The 16,216-nt window shown below is 49.2% G+C and overlaps 1 protein-coding gene across 3 annotated transcripts in view; it reads right to left on the bottom strand.

Annotated features, from left to right (window-relative positions):
* Window positions 1-16,216, bottom strand: part of LOC105187323 (nucleolar and coiled-body phosphoprotein 1) — an 88,430-nt gene that overhangs the window by 58,672 nt on the left and 13,542 nt on the right. Inside the window, exon 1 of one of the 3 annotated variants that reach the window (XM_025300658.1) lies at window positions 568-613. The exons of the other annotated variants lie outside the window; for them this stretch is intronic. The gene's annotated coding sequence lies outside the window, so the exon portion shown is untranslated. Of the gene's footprint in view, window positions 1-567; window positions 614-16,216 lie in introns of those variants that run through there. 3 annotated transcript variants of the gene reach the window in all.

Raw genomic sequence — 16,216 nt, 5'->3', positions numbered from 1 at the left:
ATGGTACAATGTTCAGATATAATTTGCCCCAGTGCCTGACCGCACTTAGAAAATTAATACGTGCTAACGGTAGATAATATAAATACAGATGCTATCTCTTAATGAATTTACCAACGATAGATTATTTTACCGTTATTTCACCAAACTATAGACGCGTACTTGTTTAATTAATTTTTACTTCGATACAAGAGTATCAAATTGGATATATTTTTTTGTCCAAACCAATTGTCAAATATTGAAGTTTTTTTCTTACAACAATTGTGACTTTTATTCATTATTGTTAAAATAGTAAATATTCTTTTTCAAAGTGCTCGGATGCTGGGACGTGTTCGACCATTGGGGACACGTTTACCTCAACACGACAGAATCAATTCAAATCCTATCGCGATACTTTCGCGCTCGTTTGCGATCGCGCCCGCGGCGGAATTAGCGACCCCGCTCGCCCGCGATATTTCCCGATTTAAAATTGGCGAGGATACCACCGGCTGCTGCACGACAGGCGCGGGGAACAAGAACAGTCCCCGGTAACGGGGACACAATGCGAAACGCACGCGCCGCGTGACTCACGTTCCTCGCGCTCGTCCTCGTCCGTTCCTCTCGTGCCTTTCTCCGCTCGAATTAGCGGCCTGAGACGTGCGCTTCGCACGCTGCGAGGTTTCTCGTCCGAACCAAGCGGGAATTGCCGTGCACGCACGCACGCACGCACGTACGCACGTATGCAAATGCCATGCGGCGAGAAAAGAAAGAGAGAACTTCACCGAAACGCGCGGCGTCGCGTCCGCGGAATCTCCGCGCAGCCGCCGCGCGACGCCTCGCCGGTGTGACTCATTGAGCAGACTCGCGTTACGCGCAGAAAGCGACGACGCAGAGAGCAGCAGAAAGCGTTTATTTATAAGTACAAAAGTGCGACCAGAGACAAACGCGCTCTCTTTTATGTCGATACCTCGCGCAACTGGAACAACCGTGTGCGTTATTCAGCGTCGTTCCAACGGAGAAGCGGGCGAGTCGCCGAGCGACGGCGTGGATGTCACGTCGTTATCGAGGTGACTCTCTCGCGCACGAGAGAGAGAGAGAGAGAGAGAGAGAGCCATTGAAAACACTAGTTTTTGTCGCGGCGGAAGCTGAGTTACGCGCGGGCCCTCCGCCGTTTAATCGGACGGGCCCATCGCGGACGATCACGGCCCAACGCGCTCGCTTTGCGGCGATCAGCGAAAATTAGATTTGCGTCACGGCCCGACGGCGGACTCGCTCGTCCGTCTGTCTCTCTCTCCCCCCCCCCTCTCTCTCTCTCAGGGTCATCACTCTTGGCGGCCACGCCAAGTGAAAAAAAGACGATAAAAAAGAAAAGCGAAACGGAGGAACGACCGTTGAAACGCGGTCGTGAGATCAGCGATTAATCGCTGAGTAATTAAAAGCAAGCTCGCGCGCGATCTGTAAAAACGACGATTTCTGTCCGCGCGCTTAGGTTACGTTCACAAACGAGCGTAAAGCTTTTCCGATCGCGGGACGTTGATTACTCTTCGACACGCTCTCGTGTGAGATACGATTTAGCCGCGCCGAATCGACACGTCGCGTCGCGTCGCGTCGATCGTTCCCGGCGAGAATTACGCGCGAGATTAATGTCGCGCGGACATGTAAAATGTTTTATACGCGCGCGATCGCGTATATAAATGCGCCGTTAATGGCGCGCGCACGGCTGAAACACGAGGGCGCGCGTCCACGATGAAGTCCGACGATGAAATTGAATTTTAACGACGCGACGCGATCGACGAAGGGGGTTGCGAGAGCGCGAATCGAGCGCACCTGCCCGACCGTGCCCCGGCTTTGGAGAAGGCCGACGCGATGCGAATTACCGGGAATCCAACAACCGGTCCGCGGCTGTGACCGAAGAAGAAGCTCTCGGCGACCGAGCCTTCGCGCGGCCGCACCGTTACGTTACGTGCTACGACGGCGCCCGGGAAACCGGTAGGACAGTTAATCGATGAGCGGCCACGGTCTTATAAGGGATCCTCCCGACGCGACGGCCGCGCGAGGCCCGACACCTCTCGAAATAAAAGCCGCGGCGAGCTGCGCAGCGAAGAGCCGGAGAGTCTCGCGCGTGATTTCCTCGACGCGCCGCGCCGGACTTTTTTCCCTCCGCAGCCGAGGCTCTCTCTCTCTCTCGTGCGCGCGCGCAGAAGTAATACAGAAATTAATATCGCGGCTTCATCAACGACGCTTCCTCTTTCATTATCGCAGGCCCCGCCGACGATGGATGTAAAATTGAATCGATCCCGCGAGCGAGCGCTGCGAAGGCACGCCGCTTATTACGTCCCTGATGCACCTCGCAACACAATCCGCGGGAGGAGGGGGGGGGGGGAGACGCTTTCATTTACGGGGAAGGTTCTCAAATAGTCGCCGAGCTTCGGCGGTGCCGCCTTCGGACGGCGCGAACGACATGCAGGCGCGTCGCCTGCACGTCGCGGGAAATGCGCGGCGTCGTTTCGACTTTCGGACAAGACAGCGGGGGATTGTTTGATCGACGTGTGATGGAAATTGATTGCGCAAGATCGCGTAATTCGTGTTGACTGAGCATTTCGCTGCTTAAGGACCCAAGGACGAGAAGAACTCGGCTGCCGCGGCAGGAAGGTTTCTATTATTCGGTCACCTCAACTCCGAGTTTTCATGTCACAGACGAACGTTCTCAGCCGCGACAATAACACGGACATCATTTCTCGTCGCTGAGTTTCTTTCGTCCGGTCGCTCTATTCGGCCATAAACTGAGATCTCTTTTCTTCCGTGCAAGGAAAAGCGGTGTATTGCCGATATCCTTGCGCGGATTTGATGAAGAAGTGATACTCGTGACTGCGAGGCAATCTTCGAACGCTACTTCAATCCAATTGATCGGCAACGAAGGGACGACGCGTTGTTGTCTTCCCGCGAGCGTGCATTTTCCTCGCCGTTCCTCAGCGCGCGTGAAACGCGAGGTTCGCCGAAGAGGAAGCGCAGGAGAAGCGGCGAAACTCGACGATCGAGCCAGCTTCCGTCGGCGACGACGCGTTCGAATTCGAATTAATCGCCACAAACGGCTACCGACTACTCGACTAATTGGCACGTTAATTGCTTTCGACGAGCCGCCAATCTCGCCGTCCGGAACGTCCGGAATTGCCCGTAGCGCTGAACGCGCCTCGTACAAGGTGGCAATTAATGAGACTTCCGAGTGTGTTTACACGGAACTTTCTCGGCCGCAGATGCGAAGCGACAAAGTTCGAATTTCCTCCCCGCCGTTAACCCCGTCATCCCCCATATCGCGTAAGAAACTTGAATGAAACTTGATGCAACAGACGGGAAACCGACCCCCCCCCCCTTTCCGGTAATCGCGCCTCTTTCTCTATCCTGAGAATAGAATCTCGTCGTCCAAAGACACGTGGTTTCAACGACCACAAGCCACGAAGAAGCAAGCCTTCGCCGGTATCTCCAGTAAATAAAAGGTGACTCGAATCGGACGGAAAAGCCTCATGTCGTCTCGCGAAGCTCATCAATCGGCATCCAAAGTACCGTTGCACTATTGCGCGCCACGGACGCGGATCGCTCGGCACACATCCGACCAAGCGTCGTATAATTGACGCACATTGTGATTGCTTACGGAAACGTTCCGCCGACACGGAAGATCGCATGACACGAGCGGAGCCGCGTTTCGTCGCGTGTCGCCCCCCCTCCCCTCCCCGACACAACGCGCCCGGTAATTAAAGGCCAGCGCGAGCGGTCCTTGCACGAAAACGCGTCCCCGTGCGTATTTTCCACGGCATTTAACGACCGAGAGCAATAATAATGTGGAGCCTCTAACGGCAGAACGTCGCGCAAAGCGAACGATTCAATTTCCCGTCGATCTCTCTCTCTCTCTCTCTCTCTCTCTCTCTCTCTCTCTCTTCCTTTCGAGCGCGTCTCGCAGCCGTTCGCCATTGTCGCCTTTCACCCGCACGATCTTCCGGGTTATTTTTAAAAGCGTCCTCTGGCCGCTCAAGGGATTCGATCGAACGACGGCTGAGCTGCACTCGGCAAGGAATAGGAGCGCAGGGGGGGGGCGGGGGCGGGGGGGGGCGGGGGAGAAAGGAATTCGTTACTCTCCGTTTCGAAATTCCCCGGAGAATCGGCGTGCGCGTCGAGAGCGAGCCGGCCGGCACAAATCTCATTCATTTAGCACAGCCCGTCTTCTCCCCCGGTTACGTAAGAGATCGCAGTGGCGTAACCGGCACATTCGTACGCGAGCACAATGCGCGTCATTACGATTGGCGAAACAAAGTGACCGGGGCAACAAAGGGAGACAAAGCGTCCGCGAGCCGACCAGCAAGAGAGCGCGCCTCGGCGGCAAATTGCTGAGCGAAAATTGAGAGCCTTCATCCGCCGTGAGTTCGGTCGAGTCGAGTCCTTTCGAGTATTAGCCGCGGATTTTCACGGAATTAGCCGGGAATTATATCCCGATCCTCGTCAAGGATCATAAATCCGCCTCCTCGAAAGGAAGCTCCTCTCTCCGCTTCGGCACACCCGCGCGAAGGTTAAGCGTGCCTCGAGCCGCCGGCCTGTGCGATAATGCGTTGTTTAATTCCCATCAGGCGCGCGAGCGAGCCGTCCACCGACAGTCGCGTTAATGGCTGCTCCGATTGAAAACAATCGGATCGGCGAACTCTCGTCGAGAACCGAGATCCAAGCAGCCGCGGCCATCGCGAGTTTAATGTCGCGTACGCAACTCCCAGCGATCCGACTGCAGCGGATCGTCTCCTCCGCGGCGTGTCGATACGCTATTAGTAGGCTGCAAGGGATCGCGAGAAGGGGGGGGGGGGAGGAGCGAAGAGAAAGAGAAGTACGGTGCAACGTGGCGAGAGACGGGGAGAGGGAGAGACGAAGAGAGACGATCGCAGAGAGCGGCCGCAGGAATAGGAAAAAGCCTACGGGCGTGCGCGCGCGCGCGAGAGAGAGAGAGAGAGAGAGGGGAGGGGGAAGGGAGAGACACGGAAACAGCTTCTCGAGGCGTATGAGAGTTGATCTCAGGGCGGATTCCCACCGAAGGATCGGTCACGACTTGGAGTCGCCGTAAACGCCGTCCGCGAGAGCACTCCCGACGATTGGATAATACGCGCGAGTTTCGCTATCGTCCTCATCCTCCTCTTTCTCCTCCTTCACCTCCTTCATCGCCTCCTACTCTCGAGCGCTCATCGTCCTCGCCCTCCTCATCTCCCGGCGTATTTGCCGGCGCGAGACTCGCTGCGATCATTATCGATCGCCAGGTAAAACGGTAATCCATGCGCCCGACGAAAACGCCGCACTATACTCCAGATAGGGAGTAATCGGTGCGCCAGGAGGCGTCGGCGGATCCCGGCGAGAGTCAGGAGCGGAATTGGACGCGCGCGTTGCAAAGCGAAGGTGGTTATTGAATAATATCATCGCGCGAGATGCAGCAAATCGCATCTGGACCGTGTGTGTGGACGCGATTTATCACTTATGCTCGTGGAAGCTTGATAAGATCCGCTCAACGACCAGACTCGCGCGCGCGCGCGCGACCGCTGATACGTTTAACTCTTTAACCCTTTAACGCCCGACTTTTTTATAAGTGTTTTAAGAATAAAATTTGAATTTTTCTGAACTGAGACTGCAAGTAATGGTAACCAGAAAAATATCAGAATTTTATATCTACGAAAAACTACCTTTCCAATGTAAAGTAATGTAAAGTAATAGTCTACTTCTGAACGAATAAATTTGTATTTTTTTTTGTAAATATAACGGTAAAAATGATAAACATGGGCACAGAGATGGTTATCCAGATGGAAAAACCGTGACACAATTACACGGGAAATCAGCATGAATCGTTTACTTTCTGAATAAATGAGTGCATGAAATTTCCGCTTTTCGTTTGTTGGTTTCGTTAGTTTGGTTTTTTCTTATCGTTCGTTTTTTGTTTATTGGTAAATATGACTTGGATCCTGAAAGCATGTACAAAATGAGCGACCTAAACAGAGAAAAATGAAGAGTGATCTATACGACATAATTCCGACAGTCAGCTTTTGAGTTGAAACTTTATTATATTTGTGAGTGCAGTTTACATTCAGAGCGTCAAGCTTACTATTTCAGAAGAATGTCTTATAGATCACCATTTAGATAGTCAATCGTCCCTTTATTTTTCGCCGCATAAAAAACTGTAGGTCACCACCAGGCTTCATGAAAATAGCTTGATTTCTTGATTTTCGTGTCCACCATATTGGATTCGCCATTTTGAATTTCTGTATTCTTTTAATTTCACATTTTGCATCTGAGGAAGCTTCCAAATGTATAAAATTATAACAGATACCAATCTATTCATTTATAGTGCACTTCTAGATGTCAGTAACAGTGCTAACTATGCCTACTCGAAATTTGACGAAACATGTTATCATTAAAACTGAGTTAAAAACAGACAAAACCGAATCTACGTATATGTACCATTTTTTAGAAGAATAATTCATCTTTACAGTAGTGCAAAGAAAACGAAAATATCTCCTTGTTTTACCGAGTTATGGATTCTTTTATGCGTAGGCGTTAAACATCCAAGATGGGTGAAAATTCAGCCAATGATATTTCTTAACTGTTGGCCACTGCACATCACAGGGCAGCGGTGCCCTATGATTTATAAATGTTCAAATAAAAGATTTTTTTTTTAACAACGAAAGGTTATTATTTTCCCTCCAGAAAATTGTAATTCTTTTAAAAATTATTTTACACGCCGCTATACTTTTTTTTTTTTTACCAAATATTTATAGTTCGTGTACACTGAAAGAAAATAATAAAAAAATTATGGGCGAAAATTCACCTCCCGTCCTAGTAACACAGGAGGTAAAACAAAAGCATCCCAGTGAACTCGAGAGTTAATCGCGAGCCCGGCAAGACCGGCGATACAACGCGGACGCGGACGTGGAGAACGTCGCGACGCCGTTCTCTTTCGATGACCTCTATCCCCGCGCCGAGAGCGCGCGTTTGTCTATGCCGAGGCATAATTCACAACCGTGACTTTCAGACCAATGTTCGCGCGCAACAACATTCCTGTCCGCTGGGGATCGAGAAAAATGCAAGCGGCCGAACGGAAAGCGGCGACAGAGAGACGCGAGTGACGGGGGAAACCGAATCGCGGGATGAAGGGCGATTAAATCGGGAGCGAACGATCGGATCGGCGACACGACGAACGAATTCGACACAAAGAGCCCAACTGCAAACAGACCAAGACAAAGGCCGGGGGGGATCATCGCGAGCCGCTACCGCGCACGTCAACGGGAACACGGCAGGGCGTTTTCACACATGGACGAGTCGCGCGCACATTCGGCGGCGAATATCGACAGCCCTCGTTGCGTCGCGTCGCGTCGCGTCGTCGTCGTCGTCGGTAGCGGCGGTGGGAGCGCGTGAATATACGCGAACGTAAACGCCATAAGGAAGTCATTAATCTACTGGAATACTCGCGCTGGCTATCTTCGGCCCGTGCAAAAGGACGTTACCGCGGCCGCATCTGGCCGCGCAACTGCGTTATAGCTTCCGTGCGAGCGAGCGAGCGAGCGAGACCCGCATATCCCGAAGGGCGACATTCCGCGCACCTCTCGTTTTCGTGCGAGGGAGAGATAAGATCGTATGAAATCCGCGACGACCGCGGTGCATCGCGTCGAGACGTATGGGATATTAATAATGTCGCGTCACGCGCCGCGCGTTGCGGAGAATTGCCACGCCTATCTAGCCGGCTTATTACCAAATTCACCGCGGGATGTATTATTAACGAACCGATCGTCGATCCACCTCGGCAACTCTCAGCGATGAATTAAAAAGAAAAAGAAAAAGAAAAAGAAAAAAAAAGAAAAAAAAAGAATTCATGAAATTTAGATGATGATAAATGTAGACTCAGAGGCATTTGCCCAGCGCTACTGGTTTCTACGTAAAATTTATGAATCGGCGAATTAATGAATGATCGAAGCCGCGCGCATGCCGGCGGCTTTCGATCACGCAGCGGGCTTGACGTGTCTAAGTCTAATTTGAGCGTGTGCTTTTTACGCAAGAAAGTACCCACACACCGAGTACTCGAGGCTCTCGATACCGCCGCGGGGACCGGAGGATCTCGAGAGCGGTAGTCGCGGAGGTAGACTGTAGAGGCAGACGACGATTATCGGCGTCGGAAGTGGACACGAAGAGACTCGCGTTCAAAAGGTAGCCGCTCTCAGACACGACTATCGATCGTTTCTAGTCTCTCTAGTCGGTAGAGTTTTGAGGTCGACGGCCTTTGCAGTTGCACGCCAATCGATAGCGCGCGCGCGCGAGCGGTCGTCTCATGGCGGCGAAACCGCCTCTGCCAATTAGTTTACAACGCTTGTCCATTGTAAGTGTTGTTAAACAGCCGGCGGCGGCTACACGTTACGCTCAGCCGGTGTTACTCCGAGCGCGCGCGCGTGCTCGCAAAGTACAAAGTGCAAAGGGGAAATATTTGCAGGCCGGCCGGATCGAAGGTTCTGATCGCGATCGTCACTTCATCACCGATCGATACGTCGACCTCCTTTCGCGGCACGCCTGACACTTGGGCATTACACCCGGCCTGGTAGAACACCTCGCGACGGCGCAGCGAGAGACTAACGAGTCGTGGTCGGAATTACGGTATCAGGGGGCTCCGGTCGTTCTAATAACGCTCGAGTATTTCCCGCGTTTTTACGAGCGAAGCGACGCGCGCCGATCGCGTCTTCGAGCCGCGTCGTTGCTGTATCGAGTCAAGAGGGACGAAATTTCAAGCACAGAGCAATAACGTCGGGTTGAAATCGAACTGCGCTACTCTCTCCCGCGCCTCGTGAAATAAAATTCGTGAAATTAAAAATTCGTTAAATATACATTATATTCAAATTCGGATTAAAATTCTTACGAGAGTGACATCGAGATGGAAGACGGAGACTATCACATCTCTGTGGACGTTTTCGAAGCCGCCTCAACAAGGATCGGGCCTGTCGACCCGATTTCGAGTCGAAGCGCCGAGGATAACACGAAGAATTAAGGAAATTGTATGTGGAGCAAGGCTATTTTTACGAATCTTTTTTTAACACAAACAGGTAGGATCAATGGACTTGAAATTTTGCACAGTGTATTCATTAATGCTCAAAGTGTAAAATAAATTTGTTACTGTCTGTACTATGGAAACTATACACATGAAACTTTAAACGCGTTTATCTGGAAACACCATTTTCTTAAAGTATCGACCGCGATTACGCAAAAACTACTGAACCAAATAATTTGAAATTTTTACACAATATACAATATACAATAGACGTGTAGTTTTCGCTCACAGTAATATTTTATTTTATTCATTTCTCAAAACATGATTACAAATTGAAAAAAGTTTCATCCTTGATAAATTCTCTGGTACAGTCATTGTTTCTCCAAACTTGGCTTCACTGCCTTCTGCTTTTTGATACGGGCTTAGTAATGACAATCGTATATTTTAAAAATCTTTCCTAGTTTTTGGTCTCAGAGTATTGAGAGGGCCGGAATTATGTCGACAGCAAACATAGAGCTCGCAAACGTACGACTGCATTTTTACCTATAATTACAAATTGGATCGATTCTTGCGATTCAATAACAATAAATAAAATTTATTTTATACCTTGAACATTAATGAATACACTGTGTAAAATTTCCAGTCCATTTCCAGTAGTCCTTATCGTTTATGTTAAGAAAAATTTGCAAAAATATCCTTGAAAAGGATCTCCCGCCCTGTAATTCCCCCCTTGATCGGCCGCGTGTTTCCCTGTCACCCCTTTCGCGCTCGCGAACACGCTGCAGGAATCATCGCGACGCGCGCGCGCGCGAAAGGCAGGCGAAAAGATTCGCGGACTCGTCGGAATGTGGGCGTGCGCGGCGCAGCGCGCCTGTGTTCTATGCACCGGCGATGTCCGGGAAGCGAGCCAGCTGAGGCCGGCTGATATGCACACGCCAGACTTTTCGCTCGCTTCTCGCCCCTTTTCCCTGGCTATCTTGTTTCCCTTTCACGCGATAATTCGTCCCACTTTGGCGCGCGCGCGCGCACTTTGACTTTGTCCCGGATCTTCTGCGGAATTGGACGCGCGAGTTGGACGCGCGGAGATTGCTCCGCTCGAATCCTCCTCCTCGAATGCTCCTCCCGCCGAGAGGCAGACGACGAGAGACCCGCCGATTCGCGTTTGAATTCCGCTTCGGCGAGAGAGAGAGATGACGGAAAATCTCTCAGGCTCTCTTTGGAATAATGTAATATCTGTCCCTTGAATTTTGCCCCGAGGAAAAGAGTACAGGCGTGTACAGTCATATTTCGAGGACGGGGATTATCCGCTTCGAGCGGAATCTCACCCGTGTTACGTGTGGAATTACCTCGGGATATTATCGCGTTGTTCCACAAGAGCGTCGTCGCTCCAGAAAGCTCAGCTCCGCTGGAATTCGATCGCGCTTTCCGAACATGCGCGCGCTGCGGACATTTCGTCGGGATATTTTTCAAGAAGAGAGAGAGAGAGAGAGAGAGAAAAAGAAAGAGAAAGAGAAAGAGAGCGAGCAACGAGCCCTCCAACGAGCCTCGACCTCTTGTCTCCTCCCTTCCTCCCCGCGATCGATGCGGAGAGAGATCCGGTCGAGAGACGGGCTCGGTGGGGAGCGATCTACGGAGGGATCATGACGACGATCAGGTTCGTCGGACCGGCTCTTGCGTAATACGGCCCTGAGCCATAGTCTCGCAACGGTAATGGAAGCCCGGCCGTCGGGCTTCCTCCTACGACCCGACAAAACCCGTTTCTTCTTACAGTTTAACGATCGCGGACGGACGTGTCAGAATTTATGCAGTTCGATAGGCGGCGAGGGTGGCGCGGCGATGGAGGCGGCGGGGAGGCAAAGAGAAAAACGACCGGTCGCTTGCCCTTTAGAAAAAGCGGCAGCGTGCGGCCTCGGCCGCCGGTGTCAGAGGCCGAAGCTTGTTTCCCAGGGACCGTTCCTTCGCCCGTTCACGAGGACATCGATCCCGCGAGGACGATTCGCCCGCGTGTTTACACGCGTCCCCGGCGAAATGCGGCCCGCGTTCCCGAAAAACGGGAATTGTCGACGTGGCCGAAAGATCATTGAGAATGAACTTTCGAAAGGCATCCGCGTAGCCAAGTGCCGTAAATTTCGCGCCAATGTTCACAAGTGACGTTACATATCCCCGAGCAAAAAATTGTTAGGAACATCTCCATGAAGCATAAGGCCCCGATAAGGCTGAAAGTAGGATGCCCTAAAAAGGGATGACTTGTTATCACCGCATCACCACAGGTCCCGAGATGGATCTTTTAAGGATGCCTTAGATTTTACGAAATAAGCTCTTGATAGGAAAAACTGAGAAAAGGTCTTAGAAAAGGATTTATTAGAAATGTTTTAGGATTTTACGAAATAACATGGAAAACTGATGTGGGTCTTGGAAGGATCTCTTAAGAGGATGCTTTAGAGTTTAGATATACAAAATCAAGTTTTGTTATAGAAAATTAAGAAGATCTTAAGCGTGTAATAAAATTGTCATAGCTTAGTATTGCTTTAGTAGGTACGCTCTATCTGGTTCTTTTAAAGATTTTTTAATAATATCGCAATTAAAAACGAATTTTATTGTTACTTTTACTAGTTGCCATATTCATTAATCTCTTCCAAGGATTTCTCCAGTATTGCCTTCGTTTTGAAATGCAGCAAACTTTAATAAAAAGAGTAGCACGATTTTTATTAAAATTTGTGTGTAAAAAATGCTATATTTTATTGTAAAGTACGCTATATTCTTAAAATAAAAAATTCTTGTTGTACACTAACAAGATTATAAAGAAACAGAAAAATTACTAAAATTCTAAATTTCTTGGAAGGAAAAGAACGAATATTTTTACTCAAGCAATAATAAAAATATTTCTTTGTAAGGCCCTGTTGAGATATTGCCTAGGAAAGTAGCGTAATATTATCAGCAATGTGCTCAACATTTTCCTGCCACTAAATTTCTCTGTCCCGTGAAAATTCACTCAGCGGCACTCGCTCGAAAGATCGCTACTTTCGCTAAAATTCACGTTAACAGCGCGCGTGGGTGTTGTTTTCGGAGGCTCAGCCGGCACGAGAGAATGTCGCTTTTCTGAGAGAAATATCACAATTTCTCGCTCATTGCGTGACTCATTGAGAGAGGGGGGAGTCGCGCGAACGCGGTCGGAACTTGCTCGATTACGGCGCTGTGTATTCGCAGTCGATGAGCGGCGGCAATAAAAGGTGTCGAGAAAGTGGGATCGCGAAAAAGGCGATCCTACCTGCATGTCTGTGTGTGTGTGTGAAGTTAGCACGACGTTTTAAAAATTATTAAAAAAACAATGCTACTCGAATAAGAACAAGCTAGAATTACCGTCAGAAGTGCAGCAAGTCGACGGCACGAGATATTTTCACCGAGTGTGTCGTGTTGGCGCCAAAAGTTAAAATTAACTTAAAAATAGTTACACGGCGGAACAAGGAGTGAAAATGGTTGAATTGTAGATGGAACTCGAATAGAACAAGCTAGAACTACCAGTCAGAAGTACAAGAAGTATCGACAGCACGCCGTGTTTTCGCCGAGTGTGTCATGCTGGCGGCCAATATTTAGAATTGTTAATTGTTGGAATTTTATTTCGAAATGCTTCATAGTTATATAGAACTAGCCTAGAACTAACGGAAACTCTCTCGTCAAAAAGCGTCTTATTCACCGGCTTCTTGTACTTTAAACTTAGACTGCGTCGTGCTGGAACGTGAAGTGAGTACATTTTTTCTATTTCAATCTTTTGGTATTCAGAATGCGGAACTTTTCTTTTTATTTTTATCAAGAACTGTAGAATTATGAAAAATGCTACTGGAACATTGTTTTTTAATAATTTTTAAAACGTGCTGACTTCACACAGACACCCTGCCTGCCGGGCCACTCCGTCCCCGGCGACGTCTTTATGAATATAAAAAGGAATAGAGAGCGCGCGCGGGAGAAATGGCGCGATAAAACACGCCGCGGACGACACAATTCGCTCCGATCACGTTATGCCGCGACAAAGACGCGGAACGGCGAAGAGAGCAGACCGACTGCCGCCGACGGAGTGAATTAATACTTATCCGACGTCGTTTTACCGGCTACACTCTCCGAGGTGGAAATCGAAGCGGCATAACACGAACACACATACAGTCGCATGCGCGCGACGTGTCTTTGAAGAGTGACTTTTATCTCTGCGACAACCGCGAGCCGCCTGTGAGCGAGACAATCGTCCTCGATTTGACAATCGCTTCACCCGATTCCGAGTACACGCAGTAAGGAGCATGCCCGTGAAATAATTCGCACAAGCACAACTGCGACAAATAAATGCACATCCACACTTAACCGACTAACTGTAGCCGCACGAGTCGCTGAGCAACGCGAGAGAAACGACCGAATAGAATAACGACGGTGAAAATTCAATCGACGAAACCGTCGCGAACGCGTCCACCGGCGCACAGTGGGGCCAGATGACATTCTTTGGTTGAAAATTCTCCAGAGACCTGAATTTCCAACCGATACACCAATGGATGAGAGATTGATCCTGAATAAATTCCGAAGAGATCTGCCTTGGCAAAATTTAGAAAAACATTTTTTTCTCGAATTACTAGCCCCAAAAGAGGAAATGCGAGAAACCTGTGAAATACTCATTATTCGACACTTATTTCTATCTAATAGCATATTCAGCGGATTGAAACTATGAAACCAATCAACAGACACCTCGAGACCTTATCGATCTTGAAGCAGAAACCCATTAACTCATATGCTCAAAATACAAAAACATCAAATACAGGCACAAAACCGAGGGATTTTGAGTCTTAAGGGGGGACTGCAGGATCAGATTGCTGAAAAATCGTGCTTGTTTTTGATAATATTTTGTGACGAACTGAATAAATACGCAAGAATGAAAATTTTAGGTATAGTTATACGACGTAAGAAGAGTAGAAAAATTTTGCTTATTAACAAATACTCGTGTAAATATACGATATATATAGCTGAAATATACTCTCCTCTTTTTTTTTTCAAGTTATCGTTTTTGCAGTAATATCTCGATTCTCGGTGGTCCGAACAGAGCGAATTTTAGCTAGAAATCTCGAGGAGGCTTATCATTATCCGGAGAACCATTACAAAAAAAAAAAAATTGAACAAAATTAGCAAAATGGCAGCTATTATTAGGAAAAAATTCAAATTTTTCAGTTCTTTTACAATAAAAAATTAATATCTCGAAATGAAATATTTTGACGGAGTTGTTCATGGTTCCACCTGAGAGCCACATGAACAAATATTATTGCTTTAAAATTTCAAATCGATACGAAGCTCAGTTTCGGAGAAATCACCGCAAAAAGTTGAACAATAAAATTTCGAGAAAAACGCGTTTAAAATTCAAGTGGACGTATATTTATATGAATATTTGTTTAAAAACAAAATTTTTCTACTCTTCATATGTTGAAATAATATAAATATATGTAAAATTTTCATTCTTGCACATTTATTCAGTTTGTCACAAAATCATTATCAAAAACAATCACGATTTTTCAGTAATCTGACCCTCCGGTCCCCTTGAGCCCATCATCAACCTAGGAATCTATCAATCCGCGAACTTTTTGGCTCGTGGATACATAAAGCCACATATATCAAAAACCCCAGATAGTCCAAGAAGCCAATCTAGCCATAGCTCGAGAACCTAATAATACTCGACGTCGAATATTCAGCTACAAAACATTAAGTTCGAGCCTAGAACTGTACTTTAAACGATAAACTTTTCAGACGAACCCCAGAAAACCCATGAAGCCTGAAGCGATAATTTTTTTCAAAATTTCGGCTAGACAGATCTCTTTGGAATTTATTCAGGACCAACCTCATCCATTGGTGTATCGATGATCGGTTGGAAATTCAGATCTCTGGATAATTTTGCAGCAAAAAAAATCAGTCATCTGGCCCCACTGTGCGGCGGATCTCGGATCGTCGGCAAGAGTGGCGTGTTTGCCCGAGCACCCAAGAGCGAGGACATCGCCGACGAGAGAAAGAGGGACAGAGGCAGACACGAGTGCTGAAGAAGATGGAAGAGGAGAGGCGCGTCATAATGAGTCGCGTTTGCGGAGGCAAGCAGAGCGTGGCGGAGCGGGCCAGTGCACATCGCATTCGCGTCCGCGATCTCGCCGATCCCTCTCTCGTGCGTGTGTGTGTGTGTGTGTGTGGGAGGGTAGGTATATGCGCGTATCTATCTGCGTGTGCGTGTGCGCACACCGCCAACGAAATGCGGTCGCGGCGGACGTCGCGGAATCCGCGGCTTGCCGCTCCAACGCGCGCGCCGCGCGTATAATTCCGACTGTGGGATCATCGCTTTTTCGGGATAGGCGATTCGCGGAGACCGCCGCCGCCGCCGCCCCCGGCCCCGCCGCGGCTTGACCTCGATATCGGTTCGGCCACGGTTATTTATAGCGCGTTATTGCGACGCTTAACCGATCATTGCCGAAAATTACAGGCGTTATTATTATTCGGCCGTTCGAATAGCGAGAGAAGAGAGCGCGAGGGCACTCCGCGAGCGTTTCGCAAATGAATAAATTGCTAATGGACGTGGACGAGCGAGTCTGCCGTGCTCGTCGCGAGTGTACGTGTGTGCGTGATCCATCGAGACCGAGCGATCCGCGGCTCTCATCCCGCGCGAAGGATCAGTTTGAGCGATCGCGAGAACGTCATCGCGCGCGATCCGCGATCCGCAGAGACGCCGGGGGAGCCACACTCGAAAGCACACTATAGAGTTGAGCGGAGAGAAAACCGGGACGGGGATGCAGGGGCGGCGAATCGCTTTCTAAACACAGACAAGCGACCGTATCATCCCGATTAAAGTTGAGCAATCTCGAGCCCGGTGCAAAAGTAAAATCCCCACGGAAAGCCGCGCGCGCGTTCCGGCCGAAGTCGCGAGTCGTCGTCGCGTCGAGCGGACAGCGCGACGTTTAATGGACGACAAACGCACCGACAATCGTGCGGCTAATTGCGACGAGCCGCCGAGAGGGTCGCATCCTTTATCTATTATCTTTCCAGTCTATTTGCCTGCGAGAGGGAAACCGCGAGTCACGGTGAAAACGCCGTAATCGCCGGCGGGGAATTTGGGTTAGACCGCTTGTCTCGCACCTGCCGGTGTCGCGCGTCCGCACCTGCGACGCGAACAACGCGAACAACGCGAGC

The sequence above is a fragment of the Harpegnathos saltator genome, unplaced genomic scaffold, assembly GCF_003227715.2.
Source record: "Harpegnathos saltator strain DR-91 unplaced genomic scaffold, Hsal_v8.6 scaffold38, whole genome shotgun sequence".
Taxonomy (NCBI): Eukaryota; Metazoa; Arthropoda; class Insecta; order Hymenoptera; family Formicidae; genus Harpegnathos; species Harpegnathos saltator.
Note: the sequence above shows the minus strand (reverse complement) of the source record. Positions and strands in the feature narration are given on the sequence as shown.